Here is a 13,283-nt window from a genome sequence, read left to right as displayed (position 1 = left end):
GAAGTATAGAGAAGGTTAGAAGGAGTGGCATTGTGTCTTTGTGGACTTAGAGAAAGCATATGACAGGGTGCCTAGAGAGGAGTTGTGGTATTATTTGAGGAAGTCAGGAGTGACAGAGAAATATGTAAGAGTGGTACAGGATATGTAAGAGGGCAGTGTGACTGTGGTCAGGACTGTGGTAAGAGTGACAGATGCATTCAAGGTGGAGGTGGGATTACATCAAGGAGCAACTCTGAGCCCTTTCTTATTTCCAATGGTGATAGACAGGTTGACAGGTGAGATCAGACAGGAGTCCCCATGGGACTATGATGCTTGTGGATGACATTGTGATTTCTAATGAGAGTAGGGAGCAGGTTGAGGAGACCCTGGAGAGGTGGATATATGCTCTAGAGAGGAGAGGAATGAAGGTCAGCTGGACTAAGGACGAATATATGTGTCTAAATGAGAGGAGGACAGAGGAATGTTGAGGATGCAGGAAATAGAACTGGTGAAGGTGGATGAGCTTCAATACTTGGGATCAACAGTTCAGAGTAATGGTGGGCGTGGAAGAGAGGGGAAAAAGAGTGTGTAGGCAGGGTGACATGGGTGGAGTGTCAGGAGTAATTTGTGACAGACGGGTACCAGTAAAAGGGAAAGAGGAGGTCAACAAGATGGTAGTGAAACCAGGTATATTATCTGGGTTTGACAGTGGCACTGAAGAAAAGACAGGAGTCAGAGTTGGAGATGGCAGAGTTAAAGATGTTAAGATTTGCATTGGGTGTGGTGAGGATAGACAGGATTAGAAATGAGTATATTAGAGGATCCGCTCAGGTTGGATGGTTTGGAGACAAAGCCAGAGAGGTGAGATTGCACTGGTTTGGACATGTGCTGAGGAGGGATGCTAAGGATGGAGCTACCAGGTAAGAGGAAAAGAGGAAGGCTTAAGATAAGATTTATGGATGTGGTGAGAGAGGACATGCAGGTGGTTGGTGTGATAGAGCAAGATGCAGAGGACAGGAAGAAATGGAAACAGATGATCTGCTGTGATGACCCTTAACAGGAGCAGCCAAAATAAAAAGAAAATCTTCTGATAGTGTATTTTCTGTATATTTTTATAATTTTTTAATTAGATCTTTTGCATCCATTGTTGGTTTGTGTTGATTAATCTTATTAAAATGAGACCTGAAAAAATCCAGAATACCTTCCATTTCAGTAACCTTCTTTTTACTAGTGGAGGAATATAATTCTTTGATGTGGTTAGATTTAACAATGAATTTTGTTCTAATATCCAATTTATGCATGGATTTAGAATTTATTGAATAATTAGTTATTTTAATCTTTTCTAAACTAAAACCCAGACGCTGCACTGTCATTTTTAAAAACAAAAAAGTTATAGACCAAACTGAAGATATGGTCTGGAGCAAAGGTGAAGGAAATACCTCGAAATCCAAGAAAGTCTAGTCTTGATGTGTTTTCCTATTATTACTCCAAGTAGTTTAGTGTGAGTAACAACTTCAATTATTGTGTTGCTTTGAAAAAGTATTGTGAACTGGGATTTGTTTATGGGAGTTTTCTTCTGGGGGTGGGTAAATAGAATTAGCTTGGTTTTGTTTGGATTAAGAGACAGATGATTACTGTATAACCAGGTCTCTATGGAGGTAAAGGCCAGTTGAGTAATTTGTTGAAGAAATGACACGGAATCAGCAGAACATATACTAGTAGAGTCATCTGTGAATTGTATGAGAAATACCAGACTGAACGAAAACTGGAGACTATTAATAAAGATACTGAATAGGATCGGTCCTAACATAGAGTCTTGGGGAACCCCAGTAGAGGTGTGAATATATGGAGAGAGGGAGTTTTGCCATTTAATTGCCTATTTGTCCGACAGGTAACTTGAGAACCAGTTGAGAGTGAGAGGGGGGACCAATTTTTGACAGCTGGGACTACTAATACTAAAGATGGATATAGAGGAACATTAAAAGTGGGATGGTTCATTGTTCTGGGGTATGGACTATGAATGGACAAAATTCATTGTTTTACTGAGTTGAGAAAAGTTGCAGTTTTGTGCCAATGTAATGAAATATGTGATCATATTTATCTTTCATTTAGAATATTTCCATTAATGCTAGGATAAGAAAGTTGGGCTTGGATACCGTTACACTTATATATTATAATATGCAGACCATTGCACAGTATCACACAAATTATTTAATGAAACCCTTTTGTTTTTAATGCAGGTGTTTTTTCCTTTGTTAATATTGTTTTAAAAAGATTTTAAACTGCTTTAATATTGGTGATTTAATATTTTTTTTTCTATTTGCTACAGGCTTTATGTTTTTATTGTATTCCTTGTTTAGTTGTATATTAAATATGTATACATATTTGATTTATCTTTTAGTTTCTTTAATGGGAAATACTTTTCTGTACTGGAAGTAGTATGCTTAGGAAATTCTGAAGTACTGTGTTGCATTCCTTTTGAAAAGTCAACAGTGTCCAGTCAATCTAAGCTAGAGTGATAATGTTATACTAAGTGTATACACTTCTGTAGTATTTTTTGTGTGATTTTAACTATAGTCGAAATCACAGTGTTGCGGTCACTTAAAAGTGTTGCATGCTCCTTTGTATGGTAAAATGCGACTGAAGTTGATTAATATCAAACCTGTTTGTGATGGTGACCAGAAAGATGATTAAGTCCGCTGGGAACTTACACATTCTGTGAAATGGTGGTGATACTGTCAGTGACAAAGGAGACTGTGTTGCATTCCTTTTGAAAAGTCAACAGTGTCCAGTCAATCTAAGCTAGAGTGATAATGTTATACTAAGTATATACACTTCTGTAGTATTTTTTGTGTGATTTTAACTATAGTCGAGATCACAGTGTTGTGATCACTTAAAAGTGTTGCATGCTCCTTTGTATGGTAAAATGCGACTGAAGTTGATTAATATCAAACCTGTTTGTGATGGTGACCAGAAAGATGATTAAGTCCGCTGGGAACTTACACATTCTGTGAGATGGTGGTGATACTGTCAGTGACAAAGGAGTGGCGTATGGTATACAGGAGACATAATTAAAATCATTAATGATTGTGCATTGCTTTTCTGTGACAAGATTACTGTTGATTGGAGCAGGATAGTAGACTGACAACTATTTAAGTGAGTAATGATCCATTGAGGGGAAAAAAAAAACAGCTGAAACTACTTTTCACCCTTTACCCTCTGCAAAAAATCTTATCTCTGAGGTTCATATACAATCACGTTTTATTTTTTTTGTGTGATTTTAACTATAGTCGAAATCACAGTGTTGCGATCACTTAAAAGTGTTGCATGCTCCTTTGTATGGTAAAATGCGACTGAAGTTGATTAATATCAAACCTGTTTGTGATGGTGACCAGAAAGATGATTAAGTCCGCTGGGAACTTACACATTCTGTGAGATGGTGGTGATACTGTCAGTGACAAAGGAGTGGCGTATGGTATACAGGAGACATAATTAAAATCATTAATGATTGTGCATTGCTTTTCTGTGACAAGATTACTGTTGATTGGAGCAGGATAGTAGACTGACAACTATTTAAGTGAGTAATGATCCATTAAGGGGGGAAAAAAAACAGCTGAAACTACTTTTCACCCTTTACCCTCTGCAAAAAATCTTATCTCTGAGGTTCACATACAATCACATTTTATTTTTATTTATATTTATTTTATTTTACATTTGTTTACCAGGGAAGTCTGACTGGGCTGGAAGCCCTTTTTCAGTGGAGGCCCAGGGAGAAAAGCTCCATACAGTTAACAAAGTAATAAGAAAAAGTTGTACTTACATAGCATGATAGATAACCATATCACATGGGCAAATACTTGTTAATCTAGTGACATGAATCCCTGTAGGCAGGAAGGAGTCTACTGATTTGTTTTTGGATGGGGATTTGTGTAAGCTGACAATGTTTATATTTAAGAAATTACTAATATGACCTGTACAGATGAATTGGTTTGGGTCATGTTTGAGGAAGCAGCCAGTGTTTATGTGTGTGTTGTGTATTATCTATTAGAATGCCTCCTTCTTTTCATTTCCCAGGTATCATGCTCTGGTAGCGACTATAGTTACTGTAAATATTCTGGGGCTTTAGCGTTTATGTCAAGTCTTAGTATATTAGCTGTGACCAGCTTGATTTGTGCTTTCTGTATCTGTAAATGCCAAATTATTTTCTAGTCGTACTGTGTTAAAGTAATATAATGCCCATTCTGTTTGGGAAGAGGGCTGGAGAAGGTTCTTGAAGTTAAAATAGTTTTAGTAAATATTTGACTGATTAGTGTGATAACTGGTAAGGTTAAGATATTAGTATTTTTTACAGTGGAGAGCGAGACAAAGTTTGAAAGATAATGCCAACATGTATAATCAGTACAATGTGTTAATCCACCATGCAGGGGTGCTATCTGGGTATGCAGATTTTCAGTGTGATATTCTGAGTTGGTGGGGTAGGTTTGGAAGGCTGTGAAATCATTAAGTCTTATTATAGACTAATGTACTTCCATATTAACGAGCATTTTCAATGGTCATTCTGATTTATGATTGTGATGAATCTGGATCTCATAATTTGTCCTTTCTTAATTAGAGCAGTTATGACTTGAGCGATCACTGAATGATGCAGATTTCTCTTCAAATAGTCTGTATGATCTAAGGCATAAAGGCAGTAATCAATGCATTATTTACTTATTCATGTATTTATTTATTTATTTAATCTATTGACATTTGTTTTATCGGGAAAGTCTAACTCGGTCAAATGTACCCATTTTCACTAGAGGTCCAACAAGAAAAGCTGCAGTATCAATGTATACAAAAGGCAGTGCATTAATTTAAGTATTTAGTAAGATACTATATTAACTGAAATTACAGTTTATATTGTAAGAGAAGTTTGTTCTTGTAATACACAAAAAAGAAAAGAGTTAGGTACATAGTTGCATTATATCATGGAGGATTTACAAGGTAACAGCGTGCTTTGCATATGCTTAATTTGGATAGTAAATATGAGTTAGTGACACTGAGCAGAAATGACATCAGTTAGTAGTACAGATGATAGTAAATGGGTGAGATGGCTGAGAGCACAGGAAGGATGAGTTAACAGTGAGAGTCTAGAGAACATGGAGCAAGCAGGGCATACATAACTAGGGAAGATAGACCATGATGGTAGAAGTGATAAGATAAGTTAACTCAGTAATTTCATCCAGGTTTTGAACAGGGGCACATCTAGGATTTAGTAACAAATTCTTTTAGTGTTTGCTTATAGACCAAACGTTTATGGGTTGAATCTAATGTTTAATGGTTGGGTATTCCATACTTCAGCCACTGAGTGGGAATAGAGACTTTGTCCTGTTGTATTATTGGCTTTGTAGACAGAGAGTAGATGCTTAACTTCTGACCTAAGGTGCCTTTTGGGTATATAGTTGTGGAGTATAGAACTGAGGGTTGGGCAGGTTGCTAGTTTAATTATTATTTTATGTATTTTATGTGCAGTTATAAGTTGCAAATAGTTAAGGTGGTGTGAGAATTCTAGCTAGATGAGTGACTGAAGGAGATTACAGTAATGGGAAAAATAGGTTGCACTGCTTGCAAATTTGCAATTTTATTATATCATAATTTGAGTTTTGATTTTAATGAGATGTTTAGATTTGAAACAATAGGAAAGAGCGAGCATAACAGATAGATGTTGGCAAGGTAATTTTAGTGGATGTGTGTACAAGTTTATTCCTATAGGGCACCCCTAGCCTCTGTTTTTTTTTTTTTTTTTTTTTTTTTTTTTAGATATGGTGGTCAAATTTAAGGATGTCATCTATTGCTATGCCCAAGAATTTGGTTTGGGGAACTACTTTAATTGTGGTATTATTCTGGGAAAGGAGCTTAGATTTATATTTTTGTAGTTTAAGTGTTTAGGGGTAAAAAGGAAAAAAATAGTTTTCTTTGGGATGAGTCCTAGGTGGGAATTGCTAAGCCAAGACTAAACAGATGAGAAGGATACCTGAGTTATATGTTGAAGGTGTGAGTGACTATTAACAGAGCAGTTTATAACAGAGTCATCAGCATACAAAATTAGGGAGCCATGACAGGGTGAAGTATGAAGATTATTTTTTATTATTATTTTTAATCATCTTCATTGGATTATCACCTATGACATATGGAATCATATGTTTATATAAAAGAAAACAAACCATATTGACATATTTTCAGTTACAAACATTATAAATCACATATAATCTTCTGTTTAGTGCTGCGGTAGCATTGTCGCCTCACAGTAAGACGCTGTCCAGTTTGACTCTCAGCTAGAGCATCTCCTGGGTGGAGACATGCGTGAATGGGCGTACCTTTGTTGAAGGTTGTGCGCCAGGGCTGGTAACTCGGCATGTAAAAATCAACTACCAATCATTAGCGGACCGGAGTTCCACTGTGGCGACCCCTAACCGGGAAAAGCCGAAAAACACAAACAATAGTCATTGTCAATCCAACATTATATAGCTCACTCAATTCCTGCCTACCTTTAAACCTCATCCATCCTCCATAATAATATTCTACATGTATTGTTCCCACAATTCCAATTTTCCATGTAATTTGCTCCTACCCTTTTCTAAAGATCCCACTTCCCATTATTTTATCTCAGTTACTATGTTCACTACTTCAAATATGATTGTTTTAAAGTTTGAGTTCCATTTTCTAGTAATTGTTTTTTAGGCAGCCACTAGAATTAAACTTAGCAGGCCTTACTATGTCTAGGCAATTTAGATCCTGTATCCTATCTCATAAAAAACATTTTCCTAGTTGCATCAATTTGGTTATCCATTATTTCTGACAGAGTAGTCTTTTGGGAATTTTTAAAGCCTCCCAACTCATTGCATTCCCAAAACATATGTCCCCAGTTACCTCTTTCTTCCCCTTCACACCTCCATCATTTGCAGTCTACCTGAGGGAAATTTCTTTGAAGTCTGCTTGGGGTATAAAAATACCTATGCAAACACTTCCAAGCAAAAATCCTAAACACCTAGACTTTGTTGCCTATTTGGGAGCCATACATACATTCTCCTATTGTTTCTTTGTGAAGTGATTATCTGGTCTGTCTTCCCAGCCTTTTCTACCCTCCTCTGATTGATTCCTATAGTTATCATGCAATATTTTACATGTCCTACTAATTATCCCCTTTATTAACAGCAGCTTCTGCTCTAGATTCAGCTGAAAACTCTACCAGTGTTGGTCTTTCACTTTGGATTTCCCTTTCTCTTTTCCTATACTCTGATGTCAATCCTTGATAGGGAAAGTAGTCTGTAACCTGCAGTCCAAGTGTATTCTTGGCCTCTTCCCATTCCATTACTTTTCCCTCTCTAATTATTTGCTCACAATACATTGGTTCCTTTACCAATTCTCTCCAGTAAATTCCTGCCCCCTCCTGCCTGTTCTCTGCAGTCCTAGTTACAGTCATCCCTTATCAGCAGTCTCCCTTCTTCAGTCCCATGTTGTCTTACTTCTTAGATATTTTCTGCTACTTTATGAATATAGTATTCTGTATGGCTATTCTTATTCTCCTTAAGGATCTCCATCTATAATCACACTATCATCTTATGTCTTGAGCTTATCCATTGTTTCATCATCATCCCTTTACACTTTAAATTATAGCTTTCTGCTTGTACTATGAATAGGAGCCTTAACTGTGTAGCTGTGAAATATCCCTTTAAATTAGGTTCATAGGTTCATACTAGGCTATTTGCCCTAGGGCATTTATAAGCCTAGCCAGAGTGTGTTTGGCTTTCGCCACCCATTTTAAATTAATTTTGCTATGCCCTTTTTCGAGGTTAGCATACTGTGCCTCTGTCTAACAGTGACACAGAAGTGATACCCGGGGTAAACCTACAATCTCCCATCCACTCATCAAGATTCCTCTTGAAGAGATTCAATGAGGGACTCTGCCTAACCTGGACTGGGATTTTATTCCAGAGTGAAGGGAGCCTCTGGGTTATGAATCTATCCCTCCAGCATGTCCTATTTATTTCAGTGCTGAGGTTCAAGTCTCTCGAGCGCATAGCTCGATGGGATTTGGATTTTCTGAGGTGCAGCATGTCCATTAATTCCGGGTTGGACATGGCTTTATACGTCAGGCACAGATCGCCTCTGAGCAGGCAGTATGCCACTGAGTAGAGCTGGAGTTTCTTTAACCGGGCAGCATATGGCATCTGTTTGAGCCCTTTGATCCTCTTGGTGAGGTACTTTTGGGATCTTTCCAGTTGCTGCAGGTGTCTGGTAAGGTACATCCCAAAAGGGGCATTATACTCAATTATGGGCCTGATGAGGGATGAGTAAAGAGGCACGATGACCTCCCCTGATCTAGATGTGAATCCCTTCATGATTAGGTGGGCTATATAAAATGTTTTTCTAACCACTTTGGCCACGTGGTTGTCAAATGAGAGATTGCTATCAACTTGGGTCCCCAGGTCCCTAATTACTTCTTCTGTACATAATAGATTACCACCTATGTGGTAATTTGTGGGCACTTTGTTTTTGCCAAAGGGGATGACTATACACTTTTTGGCGTTTAGCTTGAGGCCATGGCTCTGGCACCAGTTGTCTGTTTCTATGAGGCCCTTTTGGAGGATGCTTGTGTCGGCTGGAGAGTCAATTATGGTGCCCAGTTTGCAGTCATCTGTGGACTTGGTCAGACACAGTCCTTCCGTGTTGGCCTGTACCTCCGAGAAATATATACTGAACAAGAGAGGTCTCAGGACTGAGCCTTGTGGGACGCCACTTGTAACTGGTTTGGAGTCTGACATGGCTCCAGCAATTCTAACCATGTGGGTTCTGTCCTTGAGCCAGTTTGCAACCCATCTAGTGACATAGGGGTTTATATTTAAGCTGGTGAGCTTATCTATAATGCCCGAGTGGGGTATTGTATTGAAGGCTTTTGCGAGGTCCAGGTAGGCTGTGTGGACCACCTTCCCCTCGTCAATGGCCTTGGTGACTGTTTCAAAGAAATCAACCAGGTTTAAGAGGCAGGATCTGCCCTTAACAAAGCTGAACTGGATAGGATCCAGTGTCTGTAGGTCCCCAATATCTTTTTTTATGATGTCCATGATGATCCTTTCCATAGCTTTGCAGACCAAGCTAGTCAGGTTTAAAACCACCTTGTACTACGGGAAGGATCAAATTATCCCACTTCACTCTTCCCCTTCCAGATAAAATCATTCAAGTCTTTATTAATTGCTATCCATAACTTCTCCTCTAGTTGATAAAAATATATCTGATTTGTGTATAAAACTAAGGGGGCTAAAACATTTTCACTGCTTGTCTCTTGCTATCAAAATCTATAAACCAGGGCTTCTAGTTCCACAGCTTTTGTATTATCTTTTGTTTAGTCTCTTCACACATTTGAAGATTACTGATGACAATTTTAAAATGTTGGGACCCAGAATGGACCCTTGGGGTACACCTGTATCATTAGATAGTCAGAGTAAGTGTAAGCTGTGCCATTTTACAGATTGCTGCTTGATGGATAGATATCAGGAAAAGCACTGAACAGAGGAGGAAGGACCTATACTAGAATGACTACTTAGTAGTTTAGAGTTGGAAACAGTACCAGATGCCTTTAATAAGACTAGAAATAGTGCTGAAATGAGTTTGCCAGAATCTCTTGCATTATTGATGGTTTCCTGAAGGAAAGTAAGGCAGAAAACCATGCTGAGTTGGTGTGATGTGACATATTGGTTTTGTGTAAGATATGCAAGTAATTGCTTTTAGACACATTTTTCTAGTATTTTATCAAGAGAGGAGAGGATGTCAATAGGGCAGTAGACACTTCATTGGAGTTACCTTCTTTATGAAGAAGGATGATAAAAGAATGTCCATTGTGTTGGGACATAGGATTATGCAATGGATCTGTTGATAAGTAGGCTGACAGAATATGGTATGGCTTGTGCAGCAAGCTTAAAATATTCTGAGGGAACATTGTCAGCTGAAGTAGGCAAAGGTTTTAGTTTTTGTAGAGGTTTTTTATAAGGATGGTGGGTATCACACTGCTAGCCCAGCTATATGGACTTTTGTAAATAATCATATGCCATTTGTGAATATCAACATGATTCATATGCTTGTCTTACAAATGTATTAGAACTGTATGGTATGTGTATATTAAACTGCTGGTACAGAAGTGTGTGTTGAACAGGGTTTGTACAGTGCTAAACCTGGATCTGTGACCACAGCGTGCCCTGCTGGATTAGGACAGAAATGTATATAAACTATTGTACATGTGTAAATGTATATGTAATAACAGTGGGAACTAGAACATAGAGGGTTAACTTGCAAAACTTCAAGAAAATAGTTGAAATTAAATTATTTTATGATTGTGCTATAAAGCTTAGTTTCAATGCAGCAAGGAGACAGGATATCTAGAACTAGGGTGCCTTCTGCATTGTTTTGTAAGTGTTTTATTGTTTTATGTCTTCCAGCTGTTCCAGATATCTGAGAGAGAGATATTTTTTCACAGGGACATACTAAAATCATAGTTTCTGACATTGGATGTTTAGCTTGGGAACTAAAGTCAGGTGACAAAAAGTGATGTCATCCAAGCTAACCCAGCAGTAATATTTGATATTAATGTAAGAACTGTCTGAAAGAGAGGGAAGTTTGAATTTTGTCTTTAACCTAACAAGAACATCCATTTACCATGTCTACCTGCTTGTTGTTCTGTAAGTTTTTAGGGCATAGTAACTCTTTTAGATTCAGATAGGAATATAGTAATGTATAACTTAGATGCTTTCTTTGTTTGAGACTGTCCTGCAATTTTGTTTTAAATATTTCCTGTAATTTTGAACTGTGATGTAACTGATTAGTTATTTAGTATTGTCTTGTTCTTTTATTATTTATTATTAAATATATTTAAACCTATCATAGTGGCTGCCATTTGTGAGAAGTATTTAAGCTCATAGAGTACTTGCATATCTTTTTAGTGACACTGTACAGGCCACTCCTAATAACCTGGCACTTGGTCAAACTATTATTTGGATTAATAGTAACATTACACAGTAAGATTGGACACCCTTTATTAAGTATTTATTTATTTCAGTTTGATGACCAGAGAAGTCCACTGGGCCAAAAAGGCCAGAGGAGAAAACCTCCAAAGACTCATTACATACATACCCAACTTAGTATAAACATAATTGTCAGGTTAAGAATACAGCATTATACATACAAACATACTACAGCACAATTCAGCATATTAATACACAAAGCAATATGACCTGAACATCAGGCTGAGAATCCAGCATAGTGCAGGTGGGGTAGATTGCAATCTTGAAAGGGGATACAGGTGAATGGAATGTGGTTGAGAAATTTAATATATCTATACAGAATTAGTTTCATGATGACTAAGGCCTGAAGGACCTATAATAGCTGATAAAGAGTAGCCAGTGGCAGTTGGAACTACCTCATAGTCTGGGAAGAAGGGGGCATAGCTGGCAAACTTGGGCCAGCCTTTTCCAGGAGTGTGTGTGTGTGCGTGTGTGTGTGTGTGTGTGTGTGTGTGTGTGTGTGTGTGTGTGTGTGTGTGTGTGTGTGTGTGTGTGTGTTTCTGTATAGATCACATCTTAAATAGTGTGTGTGTGTGTGTGTGTGTGTGTGTGTGTGTGTGTGTGTGTTAGCTACTTGGGCAGGGACATAAACCACTGGTTGGAGAGAGAGGGTACTAGAGATCTTGGTTTGGCCACACAGCTGAGACCTCAACCCTATAACTTTGCCAATGGGGAGTCTTAATGGGGATCTGGAGAAAGAAGGAGAAACCAGCCTCAGGCTGACTGTAATCTCTGTGTGTTCTTAAGGGAAATTGCCAGTGGTGAGGATTGAGGCTCCTTGATTACTGGGCCAGTGTTGGGGTGTCACATATTAATTGGTGGGCAGTGGTGGGATATCCACATCACATATTAATTGGCTTGCAACTGGAATATCTACATATGAGGATTCACTGGTGTAGATATTGAATTCCTGTAGCCTGTAAACAGTGGTCACTAAGGAAGGTGTTTCTATTCTCAATCAGACACACAGTGAACATTCAGAGTTTCATATCACAACTGTTTTATTTATTTCTTTGTTAGCTTAGTTAGTCAGGGAGAGCAGGCAAGCGTGTCAGCAGAGGAGTATGGCAATCTGACAAGGAGCCAGTTGGCTGCAATTTGTCAGGCTAAGGGACTGGTGCATGCTAACCTGACTGAAGCAGAAGTGATTGCAGCCTTGGGCACAGCTGCATCACAGACCAACAATCAGGTAGACAACCAGGCTGGCCTTGGAGATGTACAACTCTCAGAAAATGGACAGTTCAACCTTTCCTCAGAGGACTTAAAAATACATCTGGCATTAAAGAGACTTGAACTGGAGGCCAAACATTTGGAAATAGTATCGGCAGAGAGACTGTGATGCCTGGAAGCTAAGGAAAATGAGAAACTGTGACATCTGGAAGCTGAGGAGAATGAGAAGCAGAGGCAACATGAGAAGGAGATGCTGACTCTTCACCACGGTCATGAAGGCAATGTAGAAGAGAGTAACTGACCTCTTAAGCAACAAAGGTCAGTAAATGTCTTCCACAATTTACAGAGGGGGATAATTTTGATAGTTTCATTCATATGTTTGAAAAGGTATGTAAACATTATAATATTGACCAAGTGTTCTGGGTACAGTTCCTGACTCCCTTACTCCATGGTAAAGCTGTAACTGCTATTTCTAAATTGTCTGATACCAATTTCTTAAATTATAATACAGTCAGAAATTGTTTGTTAGAATGTTTTAAGTTAACACTGGAAGGTTATGGGAAAGTTTTGTGAGCGTAGACGCAAGGCAGATGAAAGTGTGTGCGAATATATTGCTGAACTAAGAACTTATTTTCATAGGTGGGTGAGTGGATGTCAGGTCACCACTTTTGAAGGACTGGCAGACCTTTTGGTGAGGGAACAAGCTCTTAGCACTTTTCCTGAGGACATGAGAATCTCATTAGCAGATAGAGAATGTAACACAGCAGAGGAGTTGGGGAAAAAGGGAGACCTATACCTAGCAAGCAGTGCATCACTGCACAGGAAAGGAATACCTAGTGCTGCTCATGGGTCTAAGGGAACCCATGTTGGGCAGCAAAGACCACCCCAACAGAGTCCACCAGTAGCAGGGGAAGCCACTAGTCCAGGTATCTGTCCAGGACCAAGGTTTAAATGTTTTAAATGCAACCAGTAGGGCCATGTAGCATATAAATGTCCACTGAAGCAAGGTGGGGAACAAAAAGGTGGGTGAGCCAGTTAGTG

The sequence above is a fragment of the Protopterus annectens genome, chromosome 1.part1, assembly GCF_019279795.1.
Source record: "Protopterus annectens isolate FY-2018-M chromosome 1.part1, PAN1.0, whole genome shotgun sequence".
Classification (NCBI taxonomy): Eukaryota; Metazoa; Chordata; order Ceratodontiformes; family Protopteridae; genus Protopterus; species Protopterus annectens.
Note: the sequence above shows the minus strand (reverse complement) of the source record.